General features: G+C 34.1%; 1 non-coding gene across 1 annotated transcript; it reads right to left on the bottom strand.

The window, feature by feature from the left end:
- Positions 1-6,144: 6,144 nt before the first annotated feature.
- Positions 6,145-6,251, bottom strand: LOC141565156 (U6 spliceosomal RNA). Its single transcript, XR_012488857.1, has one exon. It is a non-coding gene; the product is annotated as a U6 spliceosomal RNA (small nuclear RNA).
- Between the last annotated feature and the right edge of the window lie 11,971 nt (positions 6,252-18,222).

The following is an 18,222-nucleotide window of genomic DNA, read 5'->3' as shown; positions in this document are numbered from 1 at the left end:
GGGAAACTCAGGTTTATTGGGCTTTGTTTCTGGTCCAATGCAAAGGGAAGGAAGGTATTGGTATTTCATTATATAGACAAATAGTTTTAGTTTTGTAACTTTCTAAGTTGGCATGAGGAGAATGGCTCATTTAAATTTCATCATCAAATTTGAGTCATGCAAACGCAGTCCAAAAAATGTAATGGATTAGGAAACTATTTTACTTATACCAATTTTCCTGAAAATTGGGTTCTAACCTATTCATCTTCAGAATTTCTGTGCTGGGATGTTGCTGTCCTAAATAGGTAGTGCCTCACATGATTTGTTATTTCAGACAAGGAACAACTTTATTTCACTTCATATCTACTTCTCGTCCATCTTCTTGCCAGCTGCTCTGATAGTACATACATACCTTCCCTCCCTACCCCCATACTCTTATTCTATATTTCTGGTATCATGATGAAATCAGCTTTCATTGTTCCTAGAAGGGATATGTCAAGAGACGGCTCTGTAACTTTTGGCTAAAAATGTCTCTCCTCGTCTACTGGTCCCTTATATGTGTTGTATTCCTCTTTTGAAATATAAGCTCTCTGAGAGCAGAGACTGTTTTGCTTTTTGATTTGTATTTCCAGCTTTTACTATCATGCTTTGTATCTAATAAGCATTTAATACATTTTATTTCATTTTATTTCATTCATTCTCCTATTAATTTATTCACATTTTCTTTCCATCCACACCCTCTTCACCTCCCTTTTGGCATTTAGGGAAAAAATAATATTTCTAAGAACAAGAAAATTGAAAAATTATAAATTTTAGGAAAAGCATTATTTGCAATTTATTTTAAAACTGATTAAAATACAACACTATAGGGACAGCATTTCATTGAAAAGGGTATCTAAATTAATTTTGATGGAAGAAATTTCCATTTTTTTTCCTATACTCTATCTGTTTGGGGATTGAACCAGTGATAATTCTTTACATGGGTACTACTTTATGGGTTAACCTTCTACCCAGAGCTTCTACCCACTGCTTATTTGCTCAACAAGTATTTATAGGATTTATTTACTCAACAAGTATTTATTAAGTACTTACCATGTGCCAGGTATTATGCTAAATTTTAGAACTACAAAGATAAAATAAAACATATACTGTCCTTGGCTTTGAGGAGTTTAAATTTTATTAGGGTTTTTAAAAAGTGTATAGAAAAGTACCAATAAATATAAACAAAAACTAAACCCTAACCCCAAAGAGCATGTGAGCAACCAATCAGAGAATGGGAAGATGAATTAAATCCAACCCTCTCCATAAGAGACAATTGTAAAGCTTGTCTCCAATGCAACACATCTATCCTTATTATCCAGCAACCTCTCTCTCCCCCTCTGAGCTCTTATAACCTAACCATTATTCAGTACCCATCCCACCATTGAACAGGTAACATTGGGAATATCTTCTTATTCTTCAGCATGCCTAGTACTTGTCTTCTGATCTCAAGGCTGCAGCAGACACCCATTGGAGGGAAGAATCTGTATTTCAGGGTGTACCTGGTGAATAAAAGCTCTATCTCCTCCTTTTTATTTTGGGTAGTACAGAGGAATTTCCAGAGGATGGATTAGAGAAGGGAAGATAATAAACATTTATTTAAAAATTCCTACACCGTATCAGGTCCTTTACCAATAAGACCTCATTTGATCCTTACAACCCCAGGTGATTTTACTGATTATTTACTGATGAGAAAATTGAAGCACACAGAAGTTGGGGCTTGCCTAGTATCAAGTAGCTCTTAAGTGACTAAAGTTGGTTTTAAACCGAAGTCTTCTGACTTCCAGGCTGGTATTTTAACCATTGTGCTGCCTATTTGCCTCAAGTCATTATCTATAATGTAAATATCATTATGTCAACTTTCTCCTCAAACTCTCACCTCTTCCAAACTTAGCATTTTTCTGAGTACCCATGTTTATAACTTCAGTACCATCTTTTACTCTTCACGGTTCATATTCCATCAGTTACCAAATCTTGTCATTTTCTCTCTATATCATGCAACTCTGTCTCCTGTTCTCTATTCATTTTACCTCTTGCCATCCTCCATAAAGCTGTTAAAGTGCTTTTTTTAAAGCACAGGTTTAATTATGTTATTTCACTACTCAGTAAACTCTAGTGGTTCCTATTAACTCTAAAATAAAATAGCCAGCACTTTGCACGTTGCCTAGCAGTGCTTAACAAATGTTCATTAGTTAAATACTTCTATTTTTATTCCATCTTTTTAAAATGTCACTTTTTAGTAACCTTTATAATATACAAATATATAATTTATAAAATATACAAATATCAATATTTGATATCAATACATTATAAATATAAATATATTAATACAATTACAATTAATATTAATGCATTAATGAATGTTAAACAAATAAATTAAATATATAAATATATATATGATTATTAGTACACTAAAATATATAACTAATTTATAAGTAAATAAATATGCATGTATTGGGGATATATGCTTTTCTTTAATTGACAGGGATACATGATCACAAAGTTTGGTGACCACAGATCTAGTGGCAGAATTCTTAAGGGAAATAACTGATTACCAGCATACCAATTGAGAAGCTATTGTAATAGTCAAAATAAGAAATAATGAGGCCCTCAACTAGGGTTGTGATTATATGATTAGAGAAAAAACTATATATATAGGGGCTAGATTATAAGAGTGCAATGTGTGTGTGTGTGTGTGTGTGTGTGTGGTAGCACAGTGCTTAACACATAGTAGGAAATACATCTTGTTGATTTATTGATATGAGGAGTGAGAGAGGGCCAAGTCAAAGTTAATTGTAGGGTTTCAAATCTAAAGTAACTGGAAAGATGGTGGTGTCTTCAACAGAAAAAGAGATGTTAAGAAGGCAAGGTGTGAGAGGAAATAAATTCCCTTTTGAATTATGTGAATTTAGAGATGACTATAGAACCCAGTTGACAGTGGATAAAGTATGTCTCCAGGTGATTCACCTGGAGACAGGAAGACCTGAGTTCAAATGTGACCTCAAACACTTACTGTGTGACCCTGAGCAAGTCACTGTTTGCTTCAGTTTCCTCATCTGTAAATAAGCTAGAGAAGGAAATGTCAAACCACTCTAATGTTTTTGCCAAGAAAATCCCAAATTAGTTCACAAAGAATTGGACATGACTAAAAATAATTAAAAAAACAATGACATAGAATCCAATTGGAAATAGTATTAGGAGAGCATTTCAGGTACTATTAATTCTGAGAATGATTTAATTTAGAAAGCTTTGAAACACTTAAGATGCATAAAAGGAATTTAACTTAGCACAGAGTTAGCAAAAATAACTATTGAAAATAGGAATCTAACTGATGGGCAGGAGTGGGGAAGAAACTCTTTCCCAATACCTTATATTTCTGGCAGCTCCCACATAAGTATTTGAGAGTTTATTTCTCATCAGTATTCCCAGTTATGTTTTGAAGTACTTTCCTATGGTGCAAAAACTGCTAGTAATGGCTCAACTTTTATGTAAATAACTATGGAGGAGACCTAAAGATCCCACAGAAGTATTGAAATCATTGTAAAAGAAAGAGATGATTAAAGAACAGTTCTGCTTTCTGAATACAAAATCAAGACCTTTGCAAGACCTTTAACGTCCAGTCACCAGTTGCTTTTCTATGAAATTCTGTAGAAGAATGAAATAGAAATAGTAGTCAGCTGAATGAGAAGTGCCGACATTAAGAATGACAGAGTTCAAGACTCCACACAGCTGGCTAGAGAACCTAATAAAGCACACTATGTTACTGTCAAAAAACAGTAGGTGATATGAAGAACATGTGGATAAAAAAAAAAAATCTATCAAAAGGTCTGACTACATTGTTGACAAAACCAAAACCACTTTTCTAGTGCCAATATTTTGCTTCTCCTTTATTCTGTAATTTTGCTTTCTTTTTGTTATTTAATTTGCTGGCAGCCAGCTGGCTTCTACCCACTAGCCCAGAAGGAAAGATACATTTCATTATCCAACATACTTCCCCTACTTTCCTGGCCTCCTCTCCCACTATGTGTTTTAGCAATGATTTGGTGATTCTTCAGGTTTTGACTTCTATTTAAAACATTATCAATTAACACTTTTGAAATTGCCTCTTACTAGCACAAGCTTTACTGCCTTAAAGTAATATTAGATTTCTTAGTTTTCTTTTAGAATTGTTCAATTATTTTTAAATCACACTCTGCAGGCTTACTCTTTAAATTTAAAAAATTGTACAAAGAAATAAAGTTAAATGTTAAGAATCAGATTCTTTGGGTGTACATGGAGGTCTGTTATCCCATTCAACCAATTGGGGGTTGCACTTATTGTCAGCATTCACACACACACACACACACACACACACACACACACACACACACAGAATTGGCAATACCTGAATGGTTGTGTGTGTGTGTGTGTGTGTGTGTGTGTGTGTGTGTGTGTGTGTGTGTGTGTGTGTGTGTGTCCTCCAGAAGCTTGTAATTTATTTCCAGAGAATTAACTCCTTAGGTACTGGGAAGGAAAGAGCTTTTTATGTTAATTTAATTAAGGAAAATAGAATGATCTATTTGAGCTAGTACCCTATTCATTTAATCTACATTCCAGCTAGTTTTCTGAATTACCTTTAGTTAGTCCCTAGGTAATACTGTGTTTCAGCATTCTTGCTGGGAAAGTATTAGTATTGCCCTTGTGGCCTTGAATGTGGTTGTCAGGGTAAGATTTTGAAAGACTATATAAATGCTAATTATTATAATTAACTGATATCTTTGTCTGAGTCATTTCAATATTTACAAGGATAATATAGGCTTTAATATTAAGTTGCCATCCTGCTATATCCTATGATCAAAGAGCATATAAGGAAAATGAATATTTTTATTTCATTTTAGAAGGTACAAGTATTTACTAGTTACTTTCCTAGCTTAGGAAAAATAATATTACTTTTCTTCTAATCTAAATGAAGAAAAATACTATCTATACTGCATAAACAGATGAATAGGAAAGAATGGCTCTATAGTTGCTAATGAGATACGATGTTTTATCACTTTTTCCTTCAACACTTATCTTGTGATTAGACTGTGCTGCCATTAGGCATCTTGATTGTGTGATGTCAGCCCCAATTTCATTCATTGCCTGGTGAGTTTCTGTTCAGGCCTGTTTGTCAAGGATCCATTATTGATTTGCCCTCTGACACAGACATCTGGGCATTTGAGAACATAAACAGTAAAGTAAAGGACTAGGGAAGAGAAATAACAGTAGTCATTTAATTGGAATGAGTTTTCATGGGCTTACAAGTCTCATTCTTGTTAAAGCTGTAGTCTACTGATAAGCACCAACCATATCCTGATATTGGGAAACTGATTTAATCTCTTGTGCTTTAGTTAACAGGGCAAATAATTATTATTAGATAGAAACCTCATAATCCACAATTGGAATACTCACAAGATCATGTGAATCAGGGACTATTTGTTCATCTTGCTGAGATATCGCCTCCTTTGGTTCTTGTGAATTGGCAGGTTTCCTTTGTAACCTGTTGTCTAGAAATTGTGTGATATCCGTATGTTCTTGAAATAATAAGGGACTCTTGGATATCTATCAATAAATATTATAAAGGTCTCAGTAGGGTCAGTAACTTGATATGTAAGTAATATTAAGATGAATAGCCACTGCTTTTGGTTGACGCTAATCTGAGAAAATAACTTTGAGATACCCCCATCTCTACATTTAACATACAACATTTGAGGAAGAATCAGGTATATTATATATTACATATTCTTTTTTACTGATACCTAGTGATGAATCCCATTTCTAAAAACTGTCTTTATAAGATAGTACTATGTATAGCTAAACATAAATATTACAGACTTTTAATGATGATATTTTGGGTAATTTTTAAAATAAAATTGTCTAAAGTACAATTTGCCACCTTTTTCTCTGTATTTAAACTTAATCATTTCTAATGTTTTCCATAGTTTGTTTGGGGATTTTTTAAGGCTTGAAAGAAATATCTGCCTTTTATAACTTTCCATAATCCTATAGCTTCAATTAAAGTTCCCATAACTTCCTTCATACCTATAAGTGCTATGACATTCTCAATCTTTCCCTTTTTTAAGTACCAAAAATCTGTCCAGAGATATGAAATAGTATTTATTCTTCACAAATTTGTGTGTCTTCCTTGAACAGAGGCCATGCTAATCTTCTCTACATTGTTCCAATTTTAGTATATGTGCTGCTGAAGTGAACACTATAGTATTTACTATTGAACTTTTGTTTGAAAGATACATGTCCTTTATTATTATTGTTACATATCCTATGAAGCATGATCACTCTATTAATTGATTTTGCTTAATAGCTTTTATTTATGTTTTAGGAAAGATTACATTCAGAAATGACTATAATCAAAAATTTTAAATGGGGAAGGAGAAAAGAAAAAATTATTTCTTCAGTTTTCATCTCCTAACTCTTCCTTCTTTTTTTTTTTTTAAACACAGGACAGATGGAGGAAGAAAGAAGAATAACTAGAATGTCCCCCCATTCTGCATTTGTAGACCCTCTCCCTTATTTTTGGAACTTCCCCTTTCCATTCTAATCAGATATCAGTCAGTCAACCAGCGTTTGTTAAGTATTTATTATATGCTAGGCATTGGTGACACAAAGAAAAGAGGAAAAGAGTTCCTGCTTTTAAGGAACTCACAGTCTAATGGAAAAGCATATACGTACAAGTACATACAAACAAGATATAGACAGAGTAAATTGGAGGTAGATTTAGAGGGAAGGCATTAACATTAAGAAAGACTGAGGGATGCTTCTTCCGGATCAGGACTTTTTAAACTTTTTTCCACTTGTGGCCCCTTTTCTCTTAAGATATTTTTACATGATGCCCATAGGTATTTAAGATATATAGATACACAAATCAAACATTTCCTGATAATAAATCATTAATTTCACAGTCCTCACATTCAGTTACCCAACTCCATATGGAATGGCAACCTATAGTTTAAGAAACTTTGTAATATAGAAAACTTCAGCATAGATTTAAAGGAATCCAGGGAAGCTGGAAGATAGAGACGAGAAAGGAGAATGTTTCAGGTATTGGAGAAAGGTAGGGAAAATTCTTGGAGTTTGAAAATGGAGTAGAAAGATCAGTAAAAGGCAGTTACTGAATCAAAGAGTACGTGGCATAGTTCAAAGTGTTATTATTGTTCATCCTTCCTTCTCCAAAATGACTAATGACAGTGTGAAATGCAAAAAAGACTGAAAATATAGGAAAGGGGAAAGTCATAAAAGGCTATGAAAGGATTTTGATAACCTTTTTTGAAGAGTGGTAAAACAATTATAAATGCCTCTTTGGGGCAGGGAAATGACTGAATTTTATATACGTCTCCCTATCATATTTTACATATGAGGAAAGAGTTTCAGGAAGACTAAGTGACTAACATAGGAAGTGGGAGAGGCAAGATTTGAATCCAGGTCCTCTAAGTCCAAATCCAGCCAACATTTTTATATAGTACTACTTCAGAGATATTTCTCTGAATGATCTAGTTAGACTTACAAAGTAATGTGATGAGCTAAATAAAATTCAAACTTATTTTAAAATGACTCATAGACATAAGAATTCAATACTAGCCTAACTAAATTTTAAGTCATTTGTTGCTGTTTTAATGTTACATTCATATCACGCGAGAATTCAATTTTGTATAAGGAAGCTTGAATTTTTCCAGTATAGGTTACTTATCATTACTTGCCTTGAAATTTCTAAATGAATTTACTCTAAACATGTAATTTCCTTTTTTATGCTAGTCATAAACTTGTTTGATTAGCATAGATAGGGCAAACATCTACTCATACTTACTCAAGGAAAAAATTCCATTTTAGGGAAGTACAAAGTAGTTCATTTAGTCATGGGGAATTGACTTTTTCTTTTTTAATACTGAAATCATTCAAACCTAGGGATGCACTATGATAATATTCTTGCTTGAGATACTCTGTTTTGTTTCAAGGATTAGAGGTTTCCAGTTCAAATCTTTAATGGGTAGATAATCAAAAGAGTTAAAATGGCTTGCTAGCCTGGATTTTCATGCTTGTCCTGTGCATGGTTGGTGATTGGCAAATGATCTGTAGTAAATGTGACATTTTGACATATGACACCTGTCATTTAGGGTCCTAAATCACAAGAAGTGAAGGAAGCAGGAAAACAATCCTTAATTAATCTTTAAAATAGAAACTGATGGTTGATTGATGAATAGAGGAAAAGCCTTTGAGGAAGGAGAAGCCATCAGAATCCCATTAGAAATGTGAAAAATACATAGATGATTTAAGGAGAAAGGCCTTTCAACAAAAATGAGTCTAAAAGAGGTTTACTTATAATCATTAGGATGAGAGATAGTAAAGGTCATGTTCATGTAATTCAGGAGTGAAAAAGCTCTAGCCCTAGAGAAAGGATAACCTGAGCTCAAATCTGTCCTCAGACACTTATTAGCTATGTGAACCTTGGCAAATCACTTAACTCAATTGCTTTCTGTTTCCCCATCTGAAAAATGGGAACAAGCTAGAGAAGAAAATGAAAAAACTTTACCAGCATCTTTGCCAAAAAAGACCCCAAATAAGGGCATGAAGAGTCAGAAATGATTAAAATGATTTAATAACAATAATAATAACATCTAATCCAAGCCCATTATTTTGGAAATGATAATACTGAGGCCCAGAAAAGGGAAAAGACTTGACATGCTCATGCAGATAATAAACTGCAAAACCAGCATTCAAACCCAGATTTCCTAACTACAGTTTATCTTTGAATTTATTGGAAAAATGGAGCTCAAACAATCGTATTGCCTGAGTAAAAAACAGTCTATGTATATTATTTCTGACATAATAAGATTCAACCATTCTTAAAGGACACAAGGAATCTAATTACAGTTAAGTTTATAAGACTTCTTTTTAATTTTGATTTATTTATATATCCTAGCTCTAATCTGGAGAAGTGTGAGATAAATTTGTTTCTTTGAGTCTAGCTTCACATTACTGTCCAGGTTGAGATATATTTCTGCAAAAAGAAGGAAAAAGCCTTTCATTCCAATTATTGAAGCCATCAAAAGATTATGCATTTGGTGATAACACTCTAACAGGGAACTCGAGGAGCAGGCAAGCTTCCAAGGACCTCTAATCCTAGGTTAAAAGAAAGCATGTTGTTTCTATTAGTCCTCAAAACGCAGTTGAGTTCTAGAAAAGGACAGATTTTTAAAAGGCTAAAGTGTTAGTTTCATCTTTTATTATACCAATATGTTTCTTTTTTGATCCTTTAAAACATCTAAACAGAAAATAATCAAACAGTTTAAATAACAGACAAATAAACTAATATCACAGTATGAAAAGCAAGTGCCTTCTAACAGACAACATGAATAAGATTTCTTTAAGAGGAAATGATTATCAATTAACCAAGAATAGCACAAATGCTCCCTGTCTTGCTTCTACTTATTATTGGCTGCTGTTGTTTTGTTTTGAAAGGCATAAGGTCAACAGAGTTAAATCATCAACAATTTCCTGTTATTTTCATTAAGATAGGCTCACTAAATAAGTTACTCTTTCAACTTTTTTGCTTCTTTTTAAAGCATTGTGATTTTAGAAGCAGTCATGGAGTATTGGAAAAAAACAGCAAGCCTCCTGGTCAAGGCCCCTCCCCAACAAGCACAGGCTTACACACACTTGTACACACACAAACACATGCTATTTAGAGGTATAGGGGTTTCTGGGCAAATCACTAAATCCCTCAGGGAACAGAGATAATTCTTTCAATCTCTAAGTGACATAGTAGATAACAATCTACCTTGTTAGAGGTTGTTTCTTCCCTGTGTGTTTTCCTACACCAATGAAATCAAAAGTCAACAAGCAAATAAATAAATCGTACAGCATGGAAAATAATGGAAATATATATGGAAATAATAGCTGTTAAGATTGTGGAAGTATATGAAAAATATAGGTAAGAATTCTGAACAGTCACAAAGAAACTTTTTGTAACAACTCATAAGTTGATATTTTTTTCTTTCTTTAAAGAATGCAAGCTACATGGAAGTTTTAGTTGAATATCTCATCATACAGAGTAAATGATCCTCAGGTCTTAAAGATTAGGCCAGTAGGCAGTTATACTAAGTTTGAAAGGCTTCAAGATGGAATCAGTAATGGCTCTCATCTGAGTACTAGTTTGGAAAATTGAGCTCAGAAAAGCTAATCAGCAGGTTGACCACTAGGGCATGGAATCTCTGTGTCAGGAAAACGCATGAAGACCATCTACAAAGGCAAAACTTTGTGATCTGTATTAAGAGGTTCTGAAGCATATTTATGTAGAATTACATTAATGGGTTAATGTGTTGATTTGTTTTTAATTACCCTTCTTAGACATGATAAAGAAGGACTCTAATAAGGAACTATGCCCAAAGGGCTATCAAACTGTGTTTTGATCCAACAGTGTTTTCACTGGGCCTATATCCCAAAAAGATCATAAAACAGGAAAAGTTTCCACATGAGCAAAAATGTTTGTGGCAGTCCTCTTTGTAGTGGCAAGGAAATGGAAACTGAGTGGATGTCCATCAATTGGAGAATGGCTGAATAAATTGTGGCATATGAAGGTTATGGAATATTATTGCTTTATAAGAAACTATCAGCAGGATGATTTCAGAGAGGCCTGGAGTGACTTACATGAACTGATGCTGAATGAAGTGAATAGAACCAACAGAACATTGTTCACTGAAATGGCAACATTATGTGATGATGAACTCTGATGGACATGGCTCTTTTCAACAATGGGGTGATTTAGGCCAATTCCAATAGACTTGTGATGGAGAAAGACATCTGCATCCCCAATAATGTCTGTGGGGACTGAATGTGGATCACAACATAATATTTTCACTTTTTATTGTTGTTGTTTGCTGTTTTTTTTATTTTCTTTCCTTTTTGATCTGATTTTTCTCGTGCAGAATGATAAATGTGAAAATATATTTAGAAGAATTGCACATGTTTAACATATATTGGATTACTAGCTGTCTAAAGGAGGGAGTGAGGGAAGAGAGAGAGAAAAAAATTGGAACCAAAGATTTTACACGAATGAATGTTGAACAATGAGATGATCCAAATCAGTTCCAATTGTTCAGTAAGGAAGAGAATAAGCTACACCCATAACTATGAAAGAACTATGGGAAATGAGTGTGGACCACAACATAGCATTTCCACTCTTTCTGTTATTGTCTGCTTTCATTATTGTTTTCTTCTCAGGTTATTTTCATCTTCTTTCTACATCTGATTTTTCTTATGCAGCAAGATAACTGTATAAATATATATATATATTATGTATACATGTATATACATACATATATATCATATTTAACATATACTTTAACATATTTAACATGTATTGGACTACCTGCCATCTAGGGGATGGGATGGGAGAAAGGAGGGGAAAAGTTGGAACAGAAGGTTTTGCAAGGATCAGTGTTGAAAAATTACCCTGGCATATGTTTTGTAAATAAAAAGCTATAATAAAAAACAATGAATGTTGAAAACTATGCATATGTTTTGAAAATAAAAAGCTAAAAACAAATAAAGAAGGGCTCTTATCTGGGGAATGGGTATATGAGTTAGTTGGTAGTGATACAAATGCATTTTTTTTCTCAAAAAACTATGTCTTAGAAATCCACAGTTTCTTGTACAATTTCTTTTTTTTTTATTTGTAAACTAAAATGTTTGTGGATTAATATTGTGTTTATATTTGTGGTTGTTAAGATCATAATAAAAATAAAAATGTTTTTAAAATCATCAATATACAGTAAAATAAAATTCACGTGTACGTTCTGCTTGCTATTCTTCCCAAATCTTTTACAACATTAAAGGAAAAAAAAAACACCCATAACAGACTTGAGGATAAGAAGCAGTAATTATTTCATGATATATACTCTGATCTTAAATCAATTATAAAACATGAGTTGTATAGAAACGTCCTTAGTTCAAGCAAAGATGAGGATTTCATGATATTCACAGAAAGAATATATCTGAAACATTTAAATATATAAAAAATTCTTGACTATTTCTCAGACCACACTTACATTGGTGTTATGAATTAATAAATAATTTACTAAGTATTTATACGCAAATCACTGTGCTAAATGATGGAAAACACAAATTTAAAAGCCAGTTACTCCTTTCAAAGAACTCATATTCTAATGGGGAAGATAACACACATAGAGAATTTCAGCTCAAAGTCAATTGTGGACTAATTTGTTTTTCTCATTCTGAATGGTTTTATTGTAAATTTGAAATTTATGTGAAAATGATTTTGGTATTTTTCGAAATGTTGCAATAATGTGACTCAATGAAAAAAGTTATGAAGTAGATGTTGGCATTTTTACAATATCTTAAGGTTTGCAAAATGTTTTATAGAAATTATTTCATTTGATCCTAATAACTATCCTGTGAGATGGGAATCCTCTTTAGACTGGACTTCCTTTACTTTGCCCCTGCAGCCCTAAAACTAAAATATTACAATCATTTTCCTCTCTTTTGGCTTCTCCTCTGATTAAATGACTCCTCTCAGAACCTCCATTTAAGAAGGGTACTCAGGTCAGCCATATCTTATTCCTCTCCAGGATGTACCTTAGACTTCCTCAGTCATGGTCCTAGTATCTTTGTATCTTACCTCTCTCTTCTTTTGAGCTTCATTTTATATGTTATTAAACAAATGTCATTGAGGGCAGAGACCAGTGCTTAATAAATGTTTATTGATTGATTTTTCTGGTATTTTAAAAATGAAATCTCTGGGGGGAAAAATATATACCCATAATACTTTTAATTTTAATCTATATTATTGACATATTCTACATCATTTTATTAATTCTAGAAAATGTACAAAACAATACATGAAACCCTGATTTGTGTATAGACCCTGAGCTGTAGAGGATGTTTTTATTTGTAATGTATTTTCAGAGCTAAGCACATAGTAAGCACTTAAGAAATTCTAGATGACCTACTAGTTGACTGACTGAAGAAGCTGGAACAGAGAAAGTTTAAGGGAGTTACCCAAGATCAGACTCATGGAAAAATGTCACAAGCAGGATTAAAATCTAGGCATTTCTTGACTCCAGGTCTATTATTTTTATCTACTCTGTTATGCTAGTATAAAATAATTTGTGCATTTATCATTTTAAAAATAAATACAATTTTTGTGCTTAATCATGAAGATGTCAGTAATATGACAAAACATTTCAAGTGTCTTGAAGCTTTGCCCATAGAGAAAAATGTTTACTTTCTCATAAGCTACTCTAAAGCTTTCTGCTCAGTGTTTATTCACAGTCAAATAAAAATGTTATAATAGAAACTTATGTAAATATTTAAAGCAGCAAGAAAACATTAGAAAGAAACATTCCAGCATCCCCAGGGAGGGGAACAGGTGGAGCACCTGGCACAACTGTTACTTTATATTTGCTAAAGAAGTAGCTTAGAATTGCTGTCCCAGAGCCATAGTAGTCTATACAGACTAATATCTTGGTTATAACTGAAGTAAGAATTATCATTTAACCTTCTATTATTCAGAGCCAATCAGAGTATCACTTACTCACCTTGATTTTTAAAAATCAAAAAAATATCTGGCACCAATCTATTTTTTTTTTTAGGCTGGGATTAAGTGACTTGCCCAGGGTCACACAGGTAGGAAGTGTTAAGTGTCTGAGACCAGATTTAAACTTGGGTACTCCTTGAATTCAAGGCTGGTGCTCTATCCACTGCACCACCTAGCTGCCCCCAACACCAGTCTATCTTTTTAGCCTCATAATACATTACTTTCTTTCTCAGTCTATGGACTAAACAAACTGACCTGCATGTAGTGCTTCAAGTAGGTCTCTACATCTTCCATATCAGTTATAAAGAGACAAGATTTGGTTCCCACATTCCTAGTTCAATTGATCATAAGATGATAAAATGTTAATAATCCAAAATATCATCACAGTAAAATGTTATCAACATATTAGGAAGTGTTGAACCTTTGGTTTAATAAAGGGATATTTTCATATTGGCTGCAGAAGAATGGCACATCCTCAGGTAACTCTTAAAAGACTAATGTGACAAGTCACTGATATATCACTTTGAGCCAGGCCAAAACAAATGGAAAAATGAGCCCAAGTTTATGAAAGGAATGTAATTTTAATAAATGTTTTTGCTAAAAGGGACTGTCTATTGGAAGTTTAAGAGCTACAGCTTTTTAAAAGTAAAATCCTCTAAAGTAACTTAGAACTTCTAGTAGCTGCTGACCTTTAGGGGACCAGACTTGCTAATGTAAGTATGAGTTAGGGGAATATCCCCAAAATATTATATTTGCCTTTATAATGTTTCTGACTATGATATTCAGTTCCTTTTGCCTCACCCCCACACTAAACTTTTTTATTTTGGCCAGCAATTTTTAGCAAAACAATTCAAAAAATCATGAAATAATAAATTGTAATAAAATCATTTTTAAATTCCCTTATTAGTTCTAACCAATTTTTTCTATTCTTATTACATATCCCTCCCTTCTACAAACACTGCAGTCTTAACCAACTCAATATTTGTAATGTCAGGGCTAGCTTTCTGGAGGTCCTTCCGAAGGGCCTTGGTCTCAGCAGGATAGACACCACGAAAATGGACAAGAAGAATCCAAAGTCTTTCTTGTCTCTTACACAATCTGTCTGTCATAGTTTGACCTAGTCTCGGTCCCACCCAATCTCCTCCTGCAGTCTGCCAGTCTGACTTCGTTCTGACTTCCTGTCCCCAGTTCTTATCTACCCTATAACAATTACATCATTACAGCAGACTGAATATGTGTGAACTAGAGAACTGTTACATCACCATGCTGAGTACTAAGTATAAGTAAACTAGATAACCATTGTCTCATCAATTCCTCTGAGATAACATCTTGGTTCAAGTATACTTCTTCCAAGTACAACTTCTTCAGAGTTCTGGCTCTCTACAAGTATTCTTGTTATTATTAATATATTGTATCAGAAATGAACTAGAGCCAACTTGAGAGAGCTGATTATCAAACTTTCAGTGAAAACTTTTATTTACACCTCAGAGGTTGACAAATGCTACAAATCAGAACTTGATTTTTTTTTATTTTATTGATTGTATATATTTAAGAAAGTGATGGAGAGTGATGGAGGTGGAACCAAGTTGGCAGAGTAGTCAGAAAGCTTCTCAAGCTCTCCTAATTTCCCTTGAAAATCACATGAAAACAAGCCTTTGAACAGAGTCTGATAGAAAGAAACCATTGTCCAGCTCAAGACAGGCTGAAAAAACTTCAATTAAAGTCAGTTTCATTGTGGGGAAAAGGGTGTTCAGCCCAGCTCAGAAAGACTCTGGGAAAGCCAGTGAGACGGTCATAATCATAGCAAATTAACAGCTAAGTCCCTCAGTACTGGCTCACTGGCAGGGCACAGCATCTGGGAAGGGTCCACTCCCAGCTCAGAAGGCAAACTGTGGGTCAGACTGTTTGCTAAACAGAGCTACCCCCTGCAAACACAAGAGGGTTCTGTGCTCAAAGCCAAGGCTCAGAAGTGCACGGGAAGCTTGGACAGCATCTCCTATACCCCCTTCACTTTAAAAGTAAAAAAAAAAAAAAAAAAAAAAAAAAAAAAACAAGAAAAGAAAAAAGAAAAAGAAAAAAGAAAAAGAAAGAAAATGAGCAAGAAACAGAAAGAACCTTGACCATAGAAAGTCACTATGCTGACAGGGCAAACCCAAAACAAGAACTCAGATGAAGACAGAATGTCCACAGAGGAAATCCCAAAGAGTGAGATAAATTGGTCTCAAGCCCAATGAGGCTCCTTGGAAGTGATTAAAAAGACTCCAAAAGACAAATGAGAGAGGTAGAAGAAAAAATGAGAAAGGAAATGAGAGGCATACATGAGTCAACATTTTGGAAAAGGAAGGAAAAAAATTGTCTGATGAAAATAACACTTTCAAAAGTGAAATTAATCAAATGGAAAAAGAGATATAAAATGTAATTGAAAAAAATCATACATTAAAAATAGGGCAAATAGAAATTAATGACTTTGTGAGACAGCAAGAATCAAGCAAACTAAAAAAAAAAAAGAAAAAAATGGAAGAAAATGTGAAATACCTCATTGGCAAAACAGCAGATCTGGAAAATAGATCCAGAAGAGACAAGTTAAAAATTATTGGCCTACCAGAAGGCCATGACCAAAAACAAAAAAAAAAGGACCTGGATAGCATTCTACAAGCTCATTAAGAAAAACTAACCCATTATTCTAGAAAGAGAGGAAATACTTATTGAACAACCAAGAATTAAGTACCCAGTGTGACTCAATATCATTTTTTAGGGGAGAAGATGGAGCTTCAATGAAATAAGAGACTTTCAATCATTTTTATTTAAAAAAAACACAGAACTAAATAGAAATTTTAATCTACAAACACAGGACTCAAAAGAAGCATAAAAAGGCAAACAGGAAGAAAATATATACTTAAAAGTTAAATTGTTTACATCCCTAGATGAGAAAATGACATCTGTAACTCTTGAGAATTGTATCTGTTACTAGGGCAGACAAGGAGGAGGATATCACAGGGACAGAAGCTGTGGTTATGAATGGACTCTGATATGATGACATCAAAGAAAGAGACATTAAGGGGAGGGAAAAGATCTATACTGGAAAAAGAGGAAAGGGAGTATATACAGGGGGAAAAATAGGATAGAGGAAAATACAGAACTGGTAATCATAACTATGAATGTGAATGGGATAAACTCTCCCATAAAATGGAAGCAAATAGCATAGTGGATTAAAAAACAGAATCCTACAATATATGTTTACAAGAAACACATTTGACACAGAGAGACACATACAGAGTAAAGGTAAAAGGTTGAAACAACTTATTATGCTTCAGCTGAAGTTAAAAAAAGTAGGGTAGCAATTCTGATCTCAAAGCAAGAGTTAAAAAATAAATCTCATTAAAAGAGATGAGGGAAAGTACATCTTGATAAAGGGTACCATAAATAATGAAACAGTAATGAAACTAATATGTACCTAGTGGTAGAGCAGTCAAATTCCTAAAGAATATTTTAAGCCAGTTACAGGAAGAAATAGACAGCAAAATTATTCTAGTGGGGAACTTCAATATTCCCCCCTCAGAATCAGATAAATGTAACCACAAAATAAACAAGAAAGAAATTAGGGATGTTAATAGATTCCTAGAAAACCTAGATATGATAGATCTCTAGAAAAAATTGAATAGGGTCAGAATGGAATACACCTTTTTCTTGGCAATCCATGTCATCTACACAAAAATTGACCATGTGTTATGACATTAAATCACAATCAAATTCAAAAAGACAGAAATAGTAAATGTTTCCTTTTCAGACCATAAAAATTATATTCAATAAAGGATCAGGGAAAGATAGATTAAAACCTGTAAGGGTTAAAAAGCCTCTAGAAGCAAGGAATGCAGTTCAAGGCATGTGGGAGGACCTGAGGGATGAGAGGTTCTGAGGAGCAGAGTCCTATGTGGAGGTGGGGCATAGCCCCAAGAGGCAGTGTCTGATTCCAGGTACCCCGCCTCCCTCCTTAGTGCTCTCAAAGCCTAGCACACCTCCCTCCTTCTTCTCAGGCCAATACTATTATGCCAGGTTCCTAGGGGACTTCCCCCTTCCCCCAGATCCTCAGGGGGGTATAAATATATGCTATCTAAGAATAAAGTTCTCTTTCGCTTCACCCCCCACCTCCTGGTGGTCTGTCTCTGTGGGATCCGGGTTGGTGCCCGAAGTAAGTAAGTAAGTAAGTGTGGCCTAGCCGTGCCGTCAACAGACGGCATTAAGAGTAGCTCTAAGGGGTATGCCCAAAAAGTTATCAAACTGTGCATACCCTTTGACCCAGCATTGCTGCTATTGGGCTTATATACCAAAGAAATACTAAAGAGTGGAAAGGGACCTGTATGTGCCAAAATGTTTGTGGCAGCTCTCTTTGTTGTAGCTAGAAACTGGAAGTTGAATGGATGCCCATCAATTGGAGAATGGTTGGGTAAATTATGGTATATGAAGGTTATGGAATACTATTGCTCTGTAAGAAATGACCAACAGGAGAAATACAGAGAGGCTTGGAGAGACTTACATCAACTGATGCTGAGTGAAACGAGCAGAACCAGAAGATCTCTGTACACTTCAATGCTGTATGAAGATATATTCTGATGGAA

Source organism: Sminthopsis crassicaudata, chromosome 3 (genome assembly GCF_048593235.1).
Source record: "Sminthopsis crassicaudata isolate SCR6 chromosome 3, ASM4859323v1, whole genome shotgun sequence".
Classification (NCBI taxonomy): domain Eukaryota; kingdom Metazoa; phylum Chordata; class Mammalia; order Dasyuromorphia; family Dasyuridae; genus Sminthopsis; species Sminthopsis crassicaudata.
Note: the sequence above shows the minus strand (reverse complement) of the source record. Positions and strands in the feature narration are given on the sequence as shown.